Source organism: Silurus aristotelis (assembly GCF_946808225.1).
Source record: "Silurus aristotelis genome assembly, chromosome: 15".
NCBI classification, from domain to species: domain Eukaryota; kingdom Metazoa; phylum Chordata; class Actinopteri; order Siluriformes; family Siluridae; genus Silurus; species Silurus aristotelis.
In genome coordinates, this window is record NC_139588.1 from 17,489,142 (window position 1) to 17,512,086 (window position 22,945).

General features: G+C 35.9%; 1 protein-coding gene across 2 annotated transcripts in view; it reads left to right on the plus strand.

Annotated features, from left to right (window-relative positions):
* Positions 1–1,715: 1,715 nt before the first annotated feature.
* Positions 1,716–22,945, plus strand: part of tmem121ab (transmembrane protein 121Ab) — a 67,822-nt gene continuing 46,592 nt past the window's right edge. Inside the window, exon 1 of one of the 2 annotated variants that reach the window (XM_083562349.1) lies at positions 1,716–2,085. The gene's annotated coding sequence lies outside the window, so the exon portion shown is untranslated. The remainder of the gene's footprint in view (positions 2,086–22,945) is intronic. The other variant, XM_083562351.1, reaches the window with a different exon arrangement.

Consider the following 22,945-nt stretch of genomic DNA (forward strand, 5'->3'; position numbering starts at 1 on the left):
GAAATAGTTGCTGCTGTTCTCCACCATGTAAAACAACTAGTTGCGTGAATATAAACTGCGAAAAACTGCTGATGTTTGCAGTAATTACCTGCAATAAAGTTTCTACTGAAACAAACCTAAGTATCCATGGGATCATTTTTCTTTTAAAAAAACTTTAAACATGTGTGCAAATCAAAAACCAAGGTAACTGTAAAAACTATTAAAAAACTAAAAAATGGATACATATTTTAGTCTAATTTGCTCTCTGCAGTTATTTACCAAATAGATTTAATACTGGATCAGATTTGATGTCATTTTTTGTTTTCGTAAGAAGACAATAGCATAGCAACAAATGGACAAACAGGACAAAAATCCTACAAAATGACATATATGTTAAGTGCACCTGATACACTGACCAGTGATATTATCTGCCCGGGGCACAAACTAAAAGCAGGGGTCAAAGCGATATATTCATATTTATAAGGCAATAAAAAGCTTTATATTAAAGAAGTATTATTCATGTTAAAGTAATAGATTTCAATGTAAAAATGATAAGGGTGTTAAAAATAAAAGCCAGCATAAACATGAGCTTGTGTAATTGCTTTTGATGAAGAATTTTTTCTTAATTAATATTTCATTTTATTTGCCTGAACAGCGTATGTGCTAATTGCCGCAGTACAGAGTGGGTAAAAAGTAACTAGGCAATATTCAATGGCGAATTTGTTGATCTTATGCAGACTAAGAACTTCATAAAATGATAAGGGACTGACTGAAGGTGCTATAATGCGATGCTGTGAATAAATATTATAAATAGTAAATAATTAAATATCAGACAAGGTAAAAGAGGTGTGACTGAGATGGTTTGGACATGTGCAAAAGAGGGACATGGGGTATATCAGTAGGAGAAATGCTGAGGATGGAGCCACCAGGAAGGAGGAAAAGAGGAAAGCCAAGGAGGAGGTTTATGGATGTGGTGAGGGAAGACATGCAGGTAGTTGGTTTAAAAGAGGCAAATGCACTGTAGAGGACCAAGTGGTGTGGAGAAGGTTGATCTGCTGTGGCGACCCCTAACGGGAGCGCCGGAAAGAAGAAGAAGAAGAAGAAAAAAGAAGTAGAAGAAATAATATCAGGTGATAATTTTGTATTTCTGTGAAGCTGCTTTCTGAACTGTTGCTGTAGTACAAGAAGAATAAAGCAAAAATGTATGTGGTGGTGATGGAAACACGTTACAACCCTGTCACCGATTATTTTCCCGTAAGAGCATGTGACTTGTCGTGTTTTATTCTTTACTAATTCAATTTTTACTTTATATGTAGGGATCATAGAGGTCATAGTGCCCTGGTCTTTATTTTACACACACACACACACACACACACACACATATACAATCTCTGCCTCAAGGGATCCTTAGGGGGTTTTTGCACATTAAAGACTTGTTATTCTTTAGACTTTAAAAGCTTCTATATACCGTACTGTACACTGAGTAGTACTAAAACACTGTTTGTTTGGTCAGAAAAGCAGAATGAACCTCAAAGACAGACTGCAAAAGGAAGAAACGGACAGAAAGGCAGAAATGCAGCAGACAGATACAGAGTGAAAAGGAGAGGAGAGGGATGGATAAGGAGAGGAGGAGGAATGAGAGGAAACAGTGAAAGAGAGAGGGGGAGAGAAAATAGAAGGGGGGGGAGCGGGAGGGACACATGCACGCTCTCTCTCTCCTTCTCTCTCTCACACACATGCACAGAGGAGAGAGAGAGAGAGAGAGAGAGAGAGAGAGAGAGAGAGAGAGAGAGACTCGCTTGCGCACAACTAAGCAGAAAGCACCGGTTCGCAACGACGGTTTGGTTTCTGCCTCCCGAACAGAAATCGGACCTTTTTTTCACTCCGTTTTATTACTATATTTTTCTTTTTAACCATTTTAAGTGTCTAATTTTCAGATATAAGACGTCATAGCATCGGAAGGGATTTTAAACTCGGTGATGCTCGAGGATTGAAACATAATCATCATCATCTTCATCTTTAAAATAATCCTCAGCCTCCTCATCAGCAGCAGCAGCAGCAGCAGCTCAGCGCGTTCGGATTAAAGCGGCGGCTTCGTCTTGCTCGGTGAGCGCGTGCCACTTTTTTCTACCTCCACCTCTCTAATGCTGAGCATTTGTTGCTGCCCATAGAGTTCAGCAGCTTGAAAGAAAAAACAAAAACAAAAACAAAAAAAAACAACAACCATGAAACACGTGCATTGTTCTGGTAATGTCCAGTTTATAAATCTCCTCTAATGCAAAAGTAATTATAGAATTAGTATTATTGTGATTTGTATTTTTTATGATTGCTGTTCAGATGGTACAAGTTGCCTTTTATTGAATTTCTACAGCAGAACTTAAAAGAGAGAGCATGAGAGAGAGAGAGAGAGAGAGAGAGAGAGAGAGAGAGAGAGAGAGAGAGAGAGAGAGAGAGAGAGAGATGAGGTCTGTCTTAAGATATTTCCCTGCTCTCAATTACATTAGGAAATGATAATGCATCCTATAATAATAACCTAGAGTGTATTTATAGGGCCATTTATTCTTATCATTATTATTACTATTATGGCTTGGTAAAGGGTGGCAGAGGCAATGGGAAGTGTGGGATGAAATAGGACGAGATGGAATGCCTTATGCGTGGCACGTTACCTTATTCTTAAAATAGATGCGAAACAAAAAGGACAATGTGGCTTCCTATTAATATAAAGACCAGCAGCACAGCTTTGGAGACTCCCCCACGCTAACATACCTGATTCAGGTGATTAAATGAATCAGGTGTGTTAGAGCATAAAAAAAATCATCAAACTGTTCCACATTTCCACCCTAAAGCTAAACCAGTGTAATTTCCTTTTGCTCTCTTGTACTTCACCCTTTTTTCTGTATTCGTATTTTAGCAATACTATAGCTATAGCCGCTATGGCTCCAAATAAAATTAAAAGGTGTTGTGTAGAGGGTACTGTTAGAGTAGAAAATGTCACAGACATTAAAGCCCCAGAGAATCTAAATGCTGTTGTTGTGGGCTGTGTTATATATGTAGTACAAAGTCTGAATGACTGATGACTAGCCAGAATTTCTCTCGTTTATTTGTGAATAGAAATATTTTGGGGCAATATCTAGGTTACATCTTTTATAAGCTTTACCCTCACCAATAATGTTGGTGTCCCTCATTAAAAAATGTATTTAAATGATGCATATGATCGGAGTTAAAACAGCCTTGCAAGTTTTTCCTGTTCTTTCAAAATTCATGAAATTTGCTGCCATTTGGATTTGATTTTCACTTTTCTGTCACTTTCCCTTTAGAAAAATTACCTTTAATAAAGTTTGGTATTGTGTAAAAATATTTACTATTTTTTTTAACACTTTACAGTAACGTTTACAGAACGTTTGACCATATATTCTAATACTGGTCCAATCCTCCAAATAGAATTAGTGAAGTAGTGGTATTAATAAATTAAATAAAAACATGTTTTTGGACATTAAAAAAGAGAATAAGAGAAAAAAGAAACAACCTCAAGGCTATAGTGAGTCATTAGAGCAAACTCTATCATTTTACTTTTTTAGCTTTACACCAATTTTCTTCATACTTGCCAATAAAAAAAAAGATCAGAAATAAAAAAAACAAGCTAACCCTCAGAAAATGCTTCTACTTGCAGCAACTGCCTAAACATTCTACCAAGAGCTGGGCTAGTTTGCTCTCAAGCTGAGGAACTCATTTATTTATGAAAACATTATGCTAATAAAACGACTGCTTTGCCTATAAAACAATGCATAATGTTCCTGAGGCGATATTATGCAATTTTCTTGCTCAAATTGAGATGGAATAAACTGCACACAAATTTGCTTTTTAAGCTTCTACTTTAAAACTGAGAAAGAAAAGATAACCACCAGCTTATTGTTAATGTGTCTGGTGATACAGTAGCTTTTTTTTTTTTTCCTAAGATCTATTTATCTGTCTTCTGCCAAGCCAAATGCTCAACAAATATGAAGCCATTTACACAGAGAATTTGAATGTTTTATTCACAGCAAGTATGAAATGTTCAGTTCAAACATGTTTTTTTTTATCACAGTGACACAAGTTTGGTGCAAAAGGTCGCTGATGTAAAGAAAAATGCTTTGCTGGCACATGGTTATATGTGGATTGAAATTACTAATAAAAAAAAATTTAACTAAAGTTCTGTTAAACAAAAGCTCCTGGATTTCCATTCAGTTTTATTTGCATGCCATTTGAAGCATAAAGGTAGTATCTAACCAACATTGGAGACACTACATTGCTTTCTTTTCTTGTTTTTTTCTTTACCCTACTAAACAGTACAAATATTTTTTTATAAAAGAGCTCGAAGCTAAAAGTGATCCAAATCCTGTATAAAAAAAAAGAGGAGTTTAACCATGTTCTTTGAGGGTGAGGTCTGTAATAAAATGGCTCCTCTATGATAAAATTCTCACATTCAGACATCTATAAATTAACCTGCCATGAGATAGATGTCTTGTCCTTCAAGCATCAATGTTTGCATTACAAAAAGCACTTATAACCTTAGTATAGAATGAACACAAAAAAAATGTAATCATTACTGTGTATAGAGCAAACATGATTATTCTGTAAAGTGAGGCTTTGCAGCTGTTTGCATAAAGCCCATTCCAGTTAGCATGTGGAATCGGACCCTTTAATGAACTTTGTTTTTTTTCTAATGGCTCCAATGAGAACCCAACATGGGTGAGGTAAATCAAAGTAACTACATGGTAAAACCTTCCAAAATACCCACTATCCAATAGTAGTTAGTAGTTTTATGGGTTTAACAAAGCTGGAAGAATGTTTAATCTTCCTAAAATGGCAGCATGAGATGTGCTTGATACAGACTAAAAATGCTACAGAAACACTTTCGGTGAGAATTGTTCTCGAAAAAGTTACACGGGTGTCACAAGAAATAGCTTTACAAAAATACAACTCGATGCCTAATGAGCAAACCAGGGCCTACAGTGCAGAGGAAAACTTTGCAATAAAAAAAGAAACCTCCAGTGCAAAAAGGACATTTCAGCAGGTGAAAAATATTGTCAGCTTTATCCCTTATTTTATATCAGAAGAAAAATGTGATTTTTTTAAACCTGTATCTAGACTTTGTTCTGTTTGAATTAAAAGCTTGAAATAGTCTTTTTTGGCAGACCAGGTTACTCATTTTAAGCATTTCTATATAAGAGAAAGCAAAGACATGTTTACAATTAAAATATTGTAATAATAAAGCATAAAATAAACAGATACCACTAGATATCGAAATAGGTTTTATAACTATGTGTTTGATTGATTGTAAACTTATAAGAGGAAATCAAGATGATAAATCTTCTTCTTTTTGTTGTTGTTGTTTATAGTGTTCAGAGAAGCCACTCTGGCTAACAACACAGTGGGAGTCATTATTGCGCAATGGGTTATTTTTGATTATTTTAAGTTTTAAATGTGTTGAAAAGTGTTCATTAAAATCATGCTGAGAACAAAAGTTTTGAGATAAGCCCATGAAAATGTTTCAGCAGAATGCAACAGCTTATAATACCAGCAGCGTTTTTTGAGAAATCTCTGGACTATCATGGTGTACCAGTTAGCCACGGTGATCTGTATATATTATGTGAACAGAAGAATTTGGACATCTGAATTTTTCAGCCATTTGTGGTTTGTGGTTGTACTACTAGGAACAGTCAACATCATACCAGTCAGAAGAGCCTATTTTTTGGCCTAAGAATATTCCCTTATTTTACATATTCATTTTTTTTTTTTTTTTTTTTTTTTTTACAAAGTAACTGTCAACAGAACAAGGTACACTATATGTACACAACTTTCTGGACACCTGACCATAAGATTCATATATGCTTTTTTTCCTCACTACATTTTTGCATGTGTTTATGGCAAGGGTGTTAGTACATGTACTGATGTAGGGTGAGGAGGTCTGGGGTGCAGTCAACTTTTCAACTCATTCAAAAGGTGTTCATTAGAGTTGAGGTCAGATCTCTATAGCAGGCCACTCAAACCTATGCAGACCATATCTTCTATCTTTTATAGCTGGCTTTGTGCAGAGGGTTATTGTAAAGCTGGAACAGGTTTGGTTCTTCTAGTTCAAGTAATGAAAAATTGAATGCAACCACATCCAAAGACATCCTACAGAATTGTGTGCCTCTAACTTTGTGGTAACAGTTTGAGAACCACTGGAACCACTATGGCTGGAAACAATACTTTCGTCTGTACAGTATACATCAGGAGTATTTGAGAGTAAAAGACAGAGTCATGGAGTAAGTTTCAAGCGGAGTCAGGTGCTTTGTATCTACAAAGCAGCTCTGAATAGTTAAAGAAGGACATTAGGGGCTAAAACAGAGCAAATTGTTCTACTGTAATCCTTTTTGATGCTGGTTTATCAGCCTGACACATGTAGGGCACACTACAGGAAAAATATTAAAGACTGTGCTTTAACATGTTAATGCTGTTTGTGGGTTGTTGTCCTGTAAAATAATTATATCTTACTGAAAATAAACTTGACTTGATTCCAAGAAAACCAGCTGTACACACTGCTTTTTCGTTCTTAATAAGTGAGTGGAAGCAGCACAGCAGTGCACTCGTTTGTTTAGAATATTAAATATGAGTCATAATGTTATCATGTTTTAGTAAAGTTACAAATGTATAATGTTTCTCAGAAATCTGACAAGATGCTTTTTTAGAGGCACCAACTCAAAGGTGGTATCACTAACAGCTTGGCCACATCCCAGCACCTGTGTTAGTTTTTTTTGTTGGTTTTTTTCTTTTTTTTTTGCATAACACAAGTGTTCTGTTAAAAAGAGTAGTTTTTAAAAAGTAGGCAATTTTCCTGGCATAGAAACATCTTCAAACATCTTTTTTCTTTAGTCATTCATGGATGTTATTCAGGAGCAAATATAATTATTCCATCATTTCAGTAAAACAACGTAAAGATTACTTTGCTACTGAATCAGTTACTAGAGTATGGAACACAATTCGTGACCTGAGTGACAGATTTCCAGCAATCTCCTGGCAAACAACCAAAGATTTCAACAGTCACAGTCTTATATTTATAATTATGCCTCACTGGATGGTGTAATATGCAACAAAGGTCCATTCATACACATTAAGGTAAGTGTTTTTGATCATGGAACAATCAGGCTGTGAGCAGAGGATTCAAACACTTTGCTGAATTAGTTCTGTGTTTAACTGCTCTGATTGAGTTTAAGGAAAATTGATGGAAATTCAATCCACATCGCCATGTGACCTCTGTAGTCTTTTGATAATCCGCTTTCAAAGTACACTTGCATGCAGAATCCAGACCCCTTGGTAGGGATTTAATTAATAAAATCACATCGCAATTACTTTTAGGCTCATTCAGGCTACAGTAAATGGCCCTCTTCGGTCTCTAGCTCAGATGAAACGGCTCGGAAGACATTTTTAAAAGGAGAGGATAGTTTACTATCTGAAAATATAATGTGGCTGTGTGTACCATTTACTGTAACATGGCAGTTGCATTAGGTCTGGATTCTCAATCGAAAGACTCATTTACAATCTGGGTAAAGTAATAAACTAATTATCGTACATAAAATGTATGTGTCTGTATTCGGTTTGACCAGTTGCCAGTGGTTTGCCTGTGACTGTTTACCACGAAATTATTATCTGAACTAAGTTGTTATTATTATAAGGTAATACAGCTGCCTTACACTTGTACCATGCTGTCTCAGGCTCGCTGACATTACAAAATTAAATGTCACGTACCACATCAAGACTGAGGTAAAACCACTGGTACTGGATGATATGGGGTGTTCTAAAAAAAAAAAAAAAAACGCTAAGGAAAAGAAAAGGAAAAAAAGAAAGCGAAAGGCTGTATTAGAAAAGTAAGCACAAACACTAAAATGCTAGGATAGCAGCACTTTCGTCCTGCTTCCAAAACGCAGTCAATTAACCAAAACATCTGAGTGTTCAAAGTTAGAATGCTTAGTTTGTTAGTAGGAGGCTCATGAATCATGTAGCTGGCTTTAAAACAAGCTTAGAAGTTTAGCATGATTTAAACTACAGGTCTCAATCATTACCATTGAGCTGGTTAGTATTTCATGCAGAATTGCTTGTGACCTAATTAAAAAAAGACAAAATTGTGTCTGGCAACACTCTGCACCGTGGCCTTGAATGTATTATATTTTGATGCTAATGTACTGTAGTTTCAACTAGATTTGTACATTAAACCTTGAGGGATTTGGTTCTTCTATCTTATATATAATGTGCGAATGTATAAATGGGATTAGTAAGACTTAGTGAGAGATCTTCTGAAGCCAATTGGACACCTTGGACTGGTTAATCGGCTGAATTTAGGGTAAGGGGACCATTTTCCTTATTTTATTTTCTGCCAAACTGTTGCTTTTAACTGCGTTAGGAAGATTAAACACCCAAGACATTTGGCATATTTCTGAAATCAATCCATCTTAGAGTAGTCACAAATTTCTCCCTAACCTTCCACACACAGAGTAGCCCTAAGCAGCCATTGTCTTTAATGGGCTCCATGAGAGCACTTCCTCTCTCTCTCTCTCTCTCTCTCTCACCCCCTCCACACACACACACACACACACACACACACACACACACACACACACAGTTTATTGACCTCGTGCAGATATAGAGGCTGCCACACAGGATATTACACTCAGACCACTCGCTCTAATCAGGGTCATATGGGAGGCCATATTGAATGTGTTTAATTACTTTGCGTGTGTAAAATGTGTAGTCGAGTTCTAACACACAGACAATCAGTCTGTCAGGGTTTCTCACCTTCCAAATTATCTTTTTATTTTCATATCCAATATATGAATACGTTCAATATTCAAGCAACTTTTTCGAGCCTGAATGAATGAATGAGTTTTCTGAGCAAATATACTGAAAATAAAAAAGATCTTAAAAGAAATACTACAATAAGTTTCTGTTATATAAGTTACAGTATATCAGTTTCTGACACACACTGAAATGGAATTCAATTTTTTTTATATATCTGAATCTCAAGCAGGCTGTGTTTAGGTTCTGCAATGCCGTAATGTTATACTGTATATAGTAAGTGTAAGCAAGAAATAGAAAACCATTCAAAACTCAAAAATTCAACTATGTATAAAAGAGTTTAAATAATAAAAGGTCAATTCTGCATGGAGATTAAGTCTGAAGACCGTGGAATGGCATGATAATGTTTATGATGAAAGTTTATAAGCATAAGGAAGCTAAAATGTCTAAATGCTGTCTGAGAGAGAATAATGTTACAGCATTAGGAATAGACGTCAGCATGTAAAAACTAAAAATTTAAAAACATGAAAGGAAAAAACTAATTTAGAATTTTACATGTATTATCTAGAATCTACTCCGAAATGACTGCCAAACAATGAAAATGAAATTCCAAAAAATGATCGACAGACCTGTCACTCAGACTGATGAGTACTTGTTTGGTATTGACTTGTGACTCGACTCTCAGTGTGAAAATTTAATAACATCATACCACCACCCCCGCACCCCTCTCTCTCTCTCTTTCATACACATGCAATCTCCGTAAGGTTTTATTAATTTCACAAGAAATGTTAGACCATTCATTTCATTCAGTTTTCCATCTTTTGCTCGTTCCCTCCCCTTCACTATTTCTAACGCCTATTTAAAATAGCGTCTAGAGCAGAAAGGCATGACGGGAATAATGGCTTTTAGTCCAGTCAATATAGCATTGGCACATCTAATCGATGCCTGGGATAATGAACACCACTACAGTCATGCTGAAGGAATGACACACAGAATTCGAGTTATATTAAGCGGCTATAAACCTTTTGTGTAATGAAAAGAATTGGGTTAATCCTGCAGGAGCTAGATCTTTTCAAAATAAGCAATATAACAGGAAGATTTCAGTTATGAATGTGTCTATAAATACTTATTCAGTAATTCATTTAGAATAAGCCTGCCTAAGTTTGAAGGTAGGTAGTTTTAGGCAGCTCATTGTATAGGAATTATCATTAACGTGAATTCAAATGTGATGTCACAGGAATGATCACAGAAATTTTAAAGGTTTAAAGACCTTAAAGGATAAACCTGTCTAGAGCATATAGCAACTACTAAATGTCAGATTGATTCATGATTTTCAGTACTGTGGTGACTCAGCAGTTTAGATGCAGGACTGCAAATTGGAAGGTTGAAAGGTCAAATCTCAGCACCTCAGCTGTCAGCAGCTTTAGGTAAAAAAAATGGTTGCCAAGTACATACATAAATTACCGCAACAATGCGATAATTAGATTTTATTGCATCAAATGGTGACTACATAAAGCTGCTTCAAAGTACTATAAGGATTATCAAACCAGTGGTAGAAGAGGTACACAAACCATGTTCTTGAGTTAAAGTAGAGATACATTAGGTAAAATATGACTCCAGTAAAAGTGTTCCCTTTCAAGTCAGTAAAAGTACGTATTTGAAAAATGCACTTTAGTATCCAAAATATGATTCATTATAGCTAGAATGTTCCTATGGTGGTCTATTGGTTAAGATGCAGCGCTCTCACCGCTGCGACCCGGGTTCGATCCCTGGTCAGGGAACCATCCCCAGCCACTCTCAGTGCCGGTCCCAACCCGGGGTAAATTGGGGAGGGTTGCGTTAGGAAGGGCATCCAGCGTAAAACATGTGCCAAATCAAACCGTGCGGAGGATCCGCTGTGGCGACCCCTAACGGGAGAAGCCGAAAGAAAGTTATAGTTAGAATGTTCCTGTTAACATTTTTGTCACAAGACTTTTGCTTAATCAACTCAGTTTATGTGAAAAACTCTAATGTTGCATATAGCACACCAATCTATTAATAGAATGATAATAATAAGTCAAATACTGATTGATATCTTTTGAAGTTTTCATTAACCCAAAACCTTCTTTTCAACGACTTGTTGTGGCAAGATAGGGTCAGGAGTTTCTTCCATCCTTTATACTCTTAAATGTTCTGCTTGCTGTTAACCCGATGCTGAACTGTACGTAGGTACCACCATACGGAAATCAAAGCAAGTTCAAGTCAAGTCAAGTCAAGTTTATATGTATAGCACTTTTCACAACAGACATTGTCTCAAAGCAGCTTTATAGAAATCAACAGTCAAGGTGAATGGTGTGCATTTATCCCTGATGAGCAGCCGTGGCGACTGTGGCAAGGAAAAACACCCTTAGATGTTATGAGGAAGAAACCTTAAGAGGAACCAGACTCAAAAGGGGAACCCATCCTCATTTGGGTGACATCAAGAGTTTGATCATAAATCTTTCAACACTACAGAACACTGGAGAGTGGGAACAAACATGAGTACTGGAGTGTACGATTATAAGTAAATGTTCTTTCAACAGTCTTTGGTATAAAAGTAGGAGCTATTGAGCTCAACATTTGTAATCATCACAGATCCAGCATCAGCTTCTCCATACCAGAGCCTTTAAACACTCCAGGAGGTCCAATGTCAAACTCCACACATGCAGTGGGATCCAATTGGCACTGGTACGTCTCTAGATGGTTCAGGATGTTTGCGAGTTTGGCATCTACTTCTTTAAAGTCCACAGGTGGGACGTGAGGTGGGACGTGACTGGAGCTGGCCAAACCTCAGGAAGCCTCGGGATGGGGAGAGAAAGAGAAGCAGTGGAGAGGAATTAGTGTAGCTGCTGTTAATGATATTAACAGCACAAGTTGATAATGTGCATGTGATCAGATGTTTTGAAGCACAAGGTTATGATGTGAGACGTATGTTATGTGTAGGCTTTGCTAAAAAGATATGTTTTTAATTTACACTTAAACTGGGAGAGTGTGTCTGAGCCCCGAACACTGTCAGGAAGACTATTCCAGAGTTTAGGAGCTAAATGTGAAAATGCTCTACCACCTTTAGTGGACTTTGCTATTCTAGGAACTACTAGAAGTCCAGAGTTTTGAGATCTCAGGGAGCGTGACGGATTGTAGCGTGTTAAAAGACTGGATAGATACATGGGAGCCAAACCATTTAGTGCTTTATAAGTAAGTAGCAGTAGTTTGTAGTCTATTCGAAACTTAACCAGAAACCAATGTAGGGACGATAAGATCGGGGTTACGTGGTCATATTTTCTTGACCTAGTAAGAACTCTTGCTGCCAACATGTTTCTTAGCTTAGAAATATTTCTAAGGTGAAAGAAGGCTGTTTTAGTAACTTGGTTGATATGATTTTTAAAAGACAAGTTGCTGTCTAAAATAACTCCCAGGTCTTTTACTGTTGAACTAGTGGTTACAGAACATCCGTCTAATGCAGGCTGAGATGCTGGAGCTTCTGTATACTAGTTTTTGGGCCGATGAGCAAAATCTCCGTCTTATCAGAATTTAAAAGTAGAAAGTTATGGGTCATCCAATCTCTTATTTCCTTAACACACTCAGTTATCCGGGTTAATTGAGCTATATCGCCTGGTTTAGATGAGATATATAGTTCGAAACAAAGCGTGCGCTCTACTCTGATTGTTGGCTTGCTGTGTGATTGGCCAGTTAAGTTTTTATCCACTTGTAAATGAGACCAACATGCACCAAAGCCAAGCCTTCTTCAAAAAGACTTACAGGCACCAAGGCATCTTTATTTGATATGGTCAGACACAGGCATACCTTTTTACCTGAGATTAATATACACAGGGACAACTCCTTCATTATGTCTGAAGCTATGCCTTTTTTATTGGGATTGAAACACACAGAGACAATGCTTCCTTTTACTGGAATAAAATAAGTCCACCTAATTCTTTACTTTGTAACAGGTTCCAATTCCATGGCCAATTCAATCACTTGTAAGAAGCTACAGGACTATATGATCTGAACTGCCACGTGGAGTCTGTAATATTTGCTAGCATTATTTCCCGTTACAGTAACACATCAGGTCACAAAGAGCAATAAACATTAATTTAGCATGATATCACAGTCTCTTGTGTGGTTTACAACCCATAATCAGCAGACTGTCTCGATTCTTTTCATAGCCTGCTTTGAGAGAGAGTGTTTCATAACCATGTACCGTTATTATTACACCACCTTAAATTGTATCACAGCTTAGGGAGGAGGTCTTAATTTGCCTAATATCAAGTGTAACTGCCATATTCTGCAAGCAAGAGTGTATTGATAAAACAGTAGACAGACAGACAGACAGACAGACAGACAGACAGACAGACAGACAGACAGACAGACAGACAGACAGACAGACAGATAGATAGATAGATAGATAGATAGATAGATAGATAGATAGATAGATAGATAGATAGATAGATAGATAGATAGATAGATAGATAGATAGATAGATAGGCTCTGTCAGCCAATCATGGTGTGAAGCAAGATGTCCTTGGGTTTTGTGGAAAAAAAAAAAATAGACGAAACAGACAGAGTTCATAAGCAGTTGGCTATCTGTAAGATTTGGAAAGCAAAGTTGAGGTCTAAAGGAAGTTTTATTTCAAACCAGCATTTTCCTTCCATGGTAAATTTTTTAGTTTTTGCAGATGCAGCTTGTCATACATTATGTAATGGCAAATAGTTATATAGTAATATCATCTTGAGGAAGATCTAATAATAATTATAGTAATTATTTAGGACCTATTCACCAGGTTCTAATTTAGATTCCATATTGCATAATCTGGGATTCTTGGCTTTGTTGTCAATGTGAAGGAATTCTCACAAATTTCTCACACATACAGCAAATCAACAGTGACTAGGCCTAGTGCTTTATACAGGTGATTGTTCTGTTCTGTGCTGTCTAGTGGAATGGTTGTCATGCATTTGGGTTGTCCATTTTTCTCATAGTTCCCTGCACTCCTGCACAAGTAGATGGTTTATTTTAGGGGAGTTGGATAACTTTCTTTCGGCTTCTCCCGTTAGGGGTCGCCACAGCGGATCCTCCGCATGTTTAATTTGGCACATGTTTTACGCTGGATGCCCTTCCTAACGCAACCCTCCCCAATTTATCCGGGCTTGGGACCGGCACTGAGAGTGGCTGGGGATGGTTCCCTGACCGGGAATCGAACCCGGGTCGCAGCGGTGAGAGCGCTGCATCTTAACCACTAGACCACCAGGGGACCTTACCAGGGGTTTTAGGGGAGTTGGATAATTCTTCAAAAAGTGTCTATGAAAGATATTGCATTTACACCCAACATCATGTAATTACACTGAACATTATATTTTTCTTACAAAGTGGGGGATCAAAACCAGATGTAAGAGGGTGTGGGTGCTCCACTTCAAGTGCTTAAAAGGTAAAATGTCACATAATATGGAGCAAAATGGACTCAAGTGCAGATAATTTGATTTTAATAATGCAGAGGTAGATCATTAATACCATGAAAATTAAGCACACAGTAAACATGGCACCATTACCTGAGCATGAAGATGAGGACTGTGAAAAACCAACAACTACCATGACAGATAAACAGGGGGCAAAGTGTGCAGTGAAAGCTGAGACTATATACAAGTGCTAATTACCAGGGAACATCAAACAGGTGTCACAGCAATCACATGACATGGTGAGCTGGACTGGCTGATGGGAACACTGACACCAGAGGCTCCTTCCAATTGTGCTTAAATTAAATGCACCCTAAGAGACATGTTCCTCATATTATATAGCTATATTGTAATCATGCATTCTTTGATGCAACAGAGAAAATATGTATCTAAGCAAATACTCTACATAGAGATAGGTTTGTGGACACCTGACCATAATATATGTATATGTTCTTTGAAAATCCCATTCCACATTTAGTCCTTATTTGATGTTGTAATAACCTCCAGTCTTCTGGGAAGATTTGGAGTGTGCTTCTGGGAATTTGTGATTATTTAGCCACAAGGGCTTTGTTAAAATCAGATGTAGAGTGAGGAGGCCTGGGGTGCAGTCAGCATTCCAATTCATCCCAAATATGAACCTCAGTCTTGAGTTAGAGGTCAGAGCTCTATAGCAGGCCACTCAAGAGCTTCCACTCTAAACCATCTTTATGGGCCTGGCTTTGTACACACTGGCATTGTCGTGCTGGAACAGGTTTGTCTCCTAGTTCAAGTAAAGGGATTCTTTCACATCCAGAGTGATTTTATTTAATTGTTTAATTATAAACTGGATGTTAAAAAGAAATGAATGAGAAAATAAAAAACATGCAGGTACAATAGACACACATATAGTAATCACATATAATATCTAATAAAAAAAAAAGTGATTTACATAACATTTGTTGTACTGATGCAACAAGTCTCAAATCAAGCACCAAAATTCACCATGATGCACATATCCGGCAATTAAAACCGTGAAAACATAGCAAAAGTTTTATGTTGATCATTGATGTCTTGAGGATTTACATTATTAAAAAAACTATACTTACTTTAAAACTTTTACAAGAATATTTTGTCTTCATGCCCTATATTGAGTTTGGTTTTACTTATAATAAACATAGATTTGCATAAACCATCCATATTTGTCCATTCCCATGTTGATTAGAGTATGTATACATTTAAGTTACACTCATTAAGGACAATAATTTGATTAATCACGATTAAATATTTTAATAGAATGACAGCCCTAATATATATATATATATATATATATATATATATATATATATATATATATATATATATATATATATATATATATATAAGTGTGTGTGTGTGTGGGGGTGTGTGTGTGTGTGTGTGTGTGGGTGTATATACAGTGTGTGTGTGTATATATATATATATAAATATATATATATATATATATATATATACTGTAGAGGTAGTACAAATAAACTGTGTTGATGCTACGATAGTTGCCAGGATGACTGTGTTTGTTGTAAATGTCCTAGATAGAGCAATGTTTGCTGCCTGTAATGATCTCAACAATCCTCACTACTCACTAGAGGCTTGCTGGTCACAGACTCTAGTGTCCCTGTACTAGATATGCTGCTGGTGTGATTTCTTTTTTTATCATTGTGCATATGTACACATTGCTGAGTACTGGGATTTCTCATCAAATATCAGAAAATGTCATTACTGAGCCTGTTTATTATTATTATTATTATTATGTTTTTTTTTTTTTTTAGAATTGTGTAGATGTTGAGGAAGTAGTTCACCTTGTTGCTAAGTGAAGACATTTTCTGAATCTCCATTGTTGTTTATGGGGTATGCATTGACACTTGCTTTCATGTGGAAATAATGCACTGTATGTTGTTGTTTTTGTTGTAAAAACTTACTCTCATTCCCTGTGACTTGCTCTCATTAATTACAAGAGGAACACGAGTGTTGTAAAGTGGATTTCCAAATATTAAAAATTAAAAAATAAGGTCAACTCTGTAACAATCCATAGCACGGAAGGTTAAAAATTAGGAGAGTTATCATTCATTTCATTTATAATGACTTTATTTGTAAAAGATAAAAAGAAATCAATGTCAAAAATGTCAAATAATCAAAAAAAAATTTAGTTTGTTAAGTATCTAGGTTAATAGAAAAAAAATGTCTCTGTTGAATAAAAGAATGCTAATTGTATTGCCAAAGAAGGACTTTTTATTCAAATTGTCCTTCATACGGAAAAATGTATTCCTTAATCTTCAGTAACCACTTTATTATCCGTTAAATGTCATTGTTGTTCTTGTTGTCTTGTTGAATTCTAGCTGGTCAGGCCTGACACTGGCCTTAATGTTTAGTAATTCATCATAAAAGAAAGCATTTTGACAAAAAAAGATGACAAAAAAGTTTGCCATTTTAAATTCAACACTTCTACATTTCTCAGCTCATACTCACTGGTTTGTACTTTTCAGTGGTTCATTTAAGTTAAATACAGAGACCTGCTGTTCTTCATAGCCTAAAACTATAAACTTGCTTTGACATTTATTTTTTTTAATATGAACTTTTCAGGTCTTATTTTCCTGATCAGTGAAGCAGAGTTCTTTGTGGGAATGTTTCTTCACTATGCCTGCAGGGAAATTAGTTTTTTATTCCTCCCCAGTTTAAAACAGAACATGGGGGGTGGTTGTATTTTGGGCCAATGAATACAGGAAAATCAGCATGTTCAAATACCAGCAATGTTATCAAGTTTCACTGCAGACCTGCTCGGGTCAGTATGACCCATTTTACATTTTTAGTAAAAGTGGAACAATAATGGGGGGAAAAAGTTTCTCACACGTCCTGGAAAAACTGAAAAATATATATCAAAACACAATGAGAAGGTCAAAAACATAACATTTATCTAAAAACATAAAAATCTTAATGCATGCTTCTTTTTTAAACATAATGTGGGTAAAAACAATCTGGTATTTGAAGTGACTTTAAATAAATTGCATTTCTATTTAATAGGCTTAATTTGTAATCTTTTTAGTACATTTGTAAAGGCAGAAATGTATTATTTCAGGCATATTTTCTCTAAAAAAATTAAGACATCCAATAAACTCTGAGCCACCAGTTATAAAAATATTACCTTGAACTAGCAGCTGACCAGACAGATAATTTATTGTTTTAGCTGTAGAGATAATATTTCTATACTGCTCAAGGCGTATGCATTTAACATTATTATTTACGCACCTGTCATAATAGTTTATGACATTTTCTATGCCTAATGGACTGGCCTAGGTGCACATGAAACGCAGGTTAAAAATGTAATCAATAGGATGTAATAATTTACCTCTGAATGATTCTATCCACTTTAAGTACATGATTGCTTCAATGGGACAAGCATGAAGCATGCCCAAGACAATGAAGAATTTTTGTGTGTAATAATTTTGACTATATTGTAGGAGAGTAACTATTATTAGTAACCTAATCAGACAATGGTCCACATGTATACATATATTTTTAAAAGAGATTGTATATCCATCTATATTTTAAAATCATTTTTGTCAACACAAAAAATTAAAAAATAAAGAATCTGAAACTGAATTAATGAGCGTCACCGGTAATATGTCAGAATCCCATATGTTAGATGACTAAATGAAAATGCTAAAAGAGCAAAATAGTTCTGTGACATCAGTGTTACATATATTTGTTTTTCTCTTTACATCCACAAGAAAATATTGAAAATGTAAAAAAGTATATAAAGCTAAATAGCATTTTTATGCAGATGGAAAATCAAGAGACAAAACTGTTTTAAAAAAAATTCGGAGGGGGTCTATGAAATCCTGCATAGTGCATAGTTGGTAGTGTATCATCCATATTTAATAAAAAGGAGAAGAAGACGAGTAAGCAGTAGAAGCAGAAGAAGATTGTCGAGGCTTGTGGGAGTGTGGATCTGTGAACATTAAGGATGAGCTATGAGACAGAACATTGGTAATTAGTGGAGGGTTAATCTGTGCAATCTGGCCACATGCTAAACATTTATCTTAGGTCCTGCTTCTAAATGAAGCAACCAAATATCCCTCTGCACACCTACTATCTCTTAAACAGTTGATACATTTTCGTTAAGCACATTCTGGTGTAGTATCATGTCCCTCTACACCAGATGGACAGCTGGGAATGAGTCTGGTTCCAAACAGCTGCACGCAGAGAAACGCTGACAGATAAACAGATGGCTGTGGCACATCAGCGTTCCTGCAGACGGACACGGCTGTTAAACACGTCCTCGCAGCTGGGACAACGGAATGCACAGACACGGCCCGAAAACAAGCACGTCATTTCTCATTTGTGTTGTGCTTGAGGCAGTGCATAATAATAAGAGTGCACTTTCTTTATATAGCATATTTTCAAATAACATTTTTTTAAGCTTTTTATGTAGAACTCACTTTCTGGTGGAAATTCACTCTGTTGAACATTTATAAATCAAATGATCAAATTCTAACATGGAGCTAACCCAGGTTCTGTGTCACAAACTAATTCATTTCTAGTGTATTCTTACAGAAACATCAACCATTTAAACAAATGTTCCAGACAATTCTAATATACAACCCCAATTCCAAAAATGTTGGGATATTTTGTCAAATGTAAAAAAAATATATATAACTCAATGATTTGCAAATCTCATAAATCCATATTCTATTCACAATATAACAGAAAATCATATGAAATGTTTAAACTGAGAGTATATACTATTTTAAGGGAAAATATTAAGTAATAATTTGGAATTTGATAGCTGCAGCATGTCTCAAAAATGTTTGAACAAGGCCATGTTTACCACTGTGTTGCATCATGTCTTTACATCTGGGAACTGAGTAGACCAGTTGCTAAAGTTTTGGGAGAACAATGTTGTTCCATATGTTTCTGATAACGAATTTTATCTACTCAACAGTTCTGGGTGTTTTATTATGTGGCAAATGTTTTCAAATGATGAAAGTTTTTTAAACCAAGAGCTGATAACAAGCCAGATGATTCATCTCCTCTTTAGTCCTGGTATCTATGGTTTCCAAAAATAAAGAAAAGAATCTGATCACAGCACAGTGTTCCACTTTCCCTTAGTAAATTTTAATTGAGCTTTGGCCTAGAGAGGATGGCAGCGTTTCTGAATCATGTTCACGCATGCCTTCTTCTTCATGATAGAGATTTAACCTGCATTTGCGGGTAACATGGCAAACTTTGTTCACATATATTATTTACTGTAAATGATGAGATATTCAACACTTTCCATTTCCATTTTATGTTAAGAAACATTATTGTGGAATTGCTCCACAATTTGCAGAAACAGTCTTTCAGTAAAGCTCTGCCATCTTTACTTCTGAGAGACTCTGCCTCTCTAAGATACACTATTTACACCCAATCATCTTACTGACCTGTTGTTAATTAACCTAATTAATTGCAAAATGTTTCTCCAACTGTTTAATTTTTTTAACATTTACTTTTTAAATCATAAATGAAAGAAATTAGACAAAAATGTAGCAAAAGAAGAGCATAAGCGTAAAAAAAAAAAAAGGGATATAAAAACCGGGAATTAAAAAAAAAATTTAGCCAAAGCCAAGATCGTAGCTGGAAACTGGTGGACAAAGTGGACAAAACTCACAAAACTGGAAAATGGAAACGAGTGTAGACAATTAAGACATGTGTGCGTAAATATCAAATAACAAGGCAGGATGAAGGCAAAAAGGATGCCTTGTTTATCACAAAATAATATATATTAATTATGCATGATAAAACGAAAACACACGTGCATAAATAAATCTTAAGAACCCTGGGGTTACAGCTCTGGTTTTACAACAGCTTATAATTAAACTCAGTTTACGTATTTACTTTAAAGTAGTAAAAACTGCAGGTTTTTATTAAATGTATTAGCGTAAACAACAATCAATTTTTACTATTAAAATATATTATTATAATATAGGCAGACAATTTTATCCAAAACCTAATTGTTTATTTTTTTTTGGCTGGCCTGAATGCCACTACAGTAAAAAAATAAAAATTAGCAGACCCCAACATTGTTATTTCAGTACTTAGAAATGTTTCTTAAGACATTTTCATACGCATTTTTTCTTTGGTACTGTATATGCATATATGCTAATAGCAGATTTCCATCCACCTCCTTATTGAGTAACAGTAGCCTTGTGTAACCTGCAGACAGACTCTTTAGGCTAGCACACATTCAGGATCATCTGGGTCTCTGATTCAGCATGAGGAATTGTCAGAGAGTGTGTTGGAGCCCAGGAAGAGCTTGCCTCCAGGATATATAATAGCATTATATTCACATTCTGCTGCATTAACAAAAGGTCAAGGCGTTCCTTCCACTCAGCTTGTCTGTGTCTTTTTTCCTGGCTGCTGAACCTCTAAAAGGTTGTGTTCCTTTAACAAGCAACTGTTTTGTTAATCCAGACACAGTGTGTTTGCATGCGGTAGAAAAAATCTTTCCCTTTTCCTCCTCAGTGGGAATCAGCCTTTGCAGTTTTTTTTTTTGCGCCTTGTTGAACAAGCTGCTCCGGTGTTTCTAATCAGCCCATGTTTCATCGGCTCGCTTCAGTGGCAGAAAATGATACCTATAAATACACAGGAAACATATTAACAACCGTTGTCAGGGTTGTAATGGTTTCAATTAGTCAGTTCCTGGCGTAATGTGCATAATTCATGACATACCCATGCGGCCATTTTTAATTTGCGGCTCTGCCTGTGGCGCCCGCATCTCTGCGGCAGTTCCAGCGTGCCGCTCTGTGATTAATGTCACAATTTCATAATGATCTGCTGGGTAAAAGTAAAGGAGGCCCTAAAATATCCAAAATTTGTCAAAAGAATCCCTTCCTCATTTTGTGTGCATCAGGTATGTGCTAATATAAAATTGCAATTACATGGGTGGACAAATCCTAAATCTATTATATAAAAGTACATCATTTAGCCCAATTCCTATTGTTTCAGTGTACAATCCAATTTCATTGCCAGGTAACTGATGCTATTCGTAAATTCATGGTTGTGCTATACTGACAAAAAATAACCTGAACACTTTCATATTAAATGGCCTCTAATCAAGGCTAGCTTCAATAGTTTATTTGGAAAACTGTATTACTGTATAATTCAAACTAGCAATGCACAGAAAATGAAAAGAAAAAGAGAAAAAAGGCTCATATTAGTGTTAAGTGGTAACGCTTGTGATGGCATTCAAGGGATGCAACGCCAAATATTTGTATGAAATCCGACCTAGAAGTTCTTTAAATTTCTTTTGAATGTAATTAAGTATGATCTATGAAGTATGCATTTGAAAAATATTTCTTTATCCTGGACTTTATCAGTTTCAAAGGGAAGAATGTTTGATTGGTACACACAGACAGTGAGAGAACCCTTACTCAATAATATTTACACTACATGGCAGAGACTCTGATACAGAGCAACTTTCACTTATCCCATTTATACAACTGAGCAGCTGAGGGTTAAGAGTTGCTCAATAGGCCAGGCAGTGTCAGATTGGTGTTGCTGGGATTTGAACTCACAGCCTTCCAATAAGCTACCATTTACTCTACACACACACACAAGGAGCATGGAATTACACTTGTGGTCTTGCCTTTGCATTATCATTTAACATGATTTACATTATTACTTCACAGAAAAAGGAGCGGCCTGTTTTTCTGGAAACAGTAGGATGTTTTGCATGAAACTGAAGTGAAAGAAATTTTTTTCCAAAATACGAATTTTTTAATGGAAACAAATACCTGAAAAATGTACAGCAAAGTAAAATAGTTCCTTACTATTTACAATGGTATTATTTAGCTGTGCTAATTAGTAATAAAATATATGTTCATAGTTTGGAGGATTAACTGAATGAGCAGTATATAATATAAAGAATCTAGTTCAAATATTTATTGAATTAATCACTAATTAATTTGAGTATTTCTGATTGCCTTTAAGGGACCTTACATAGACACTGAGTCTATTAACGTGCCAAAACATGATTCTTTTGTGTGTGAACTAATGTGGTCAGAAGAACGTCAGACACCAGGTCTGGAATTCTTATTACTATGTACTTTAACAAATTTCACCCAAGAAAAATACAAGGACAGTTCAAGTACAGATTTGTGCATAACTGAGACAAATGTGTGTTAAGCATTTCTGTTTTCCATTAACTAACATTCAATATTGAACCTGTTATGTGCTTTCTACTTTTCTACCGTTCTACTTTTATTTTATTGTTTGGAAAAATAATGGAAATGTGTTTGAAAAATAGAATTATATTATTTTTTTCATTTGTGAATACACCTGAGGCTGTTAGTCATGCCTCTTCGACTGGTAATTACTCGGCTCAGGTGCATCATGCACTGGAATAAAAAAAAGGTCCCTTAGGATGCGAGAACCATTTAGTGAAGGAAAAGTCTTTTTCACAAGCCTATCAAGAACAGTTTAAGAACCCAGATTTAAGGATGTTTCCCTCGGGCATGCTCATGAATTCTAAGTCTGCGCAGTGATTAGTACACAGAACACATTCACTAGATGCGGATCAGTACCAAGAAAAGTCAGAGGCTGCGGAGAAAAGCTGCGGATTTCCAGACAGACAGGCATTTTCAGCACATTGGGATCAAGAGATCACAGGGACATGTCTGAAATCTAAGATGTTTTTTAC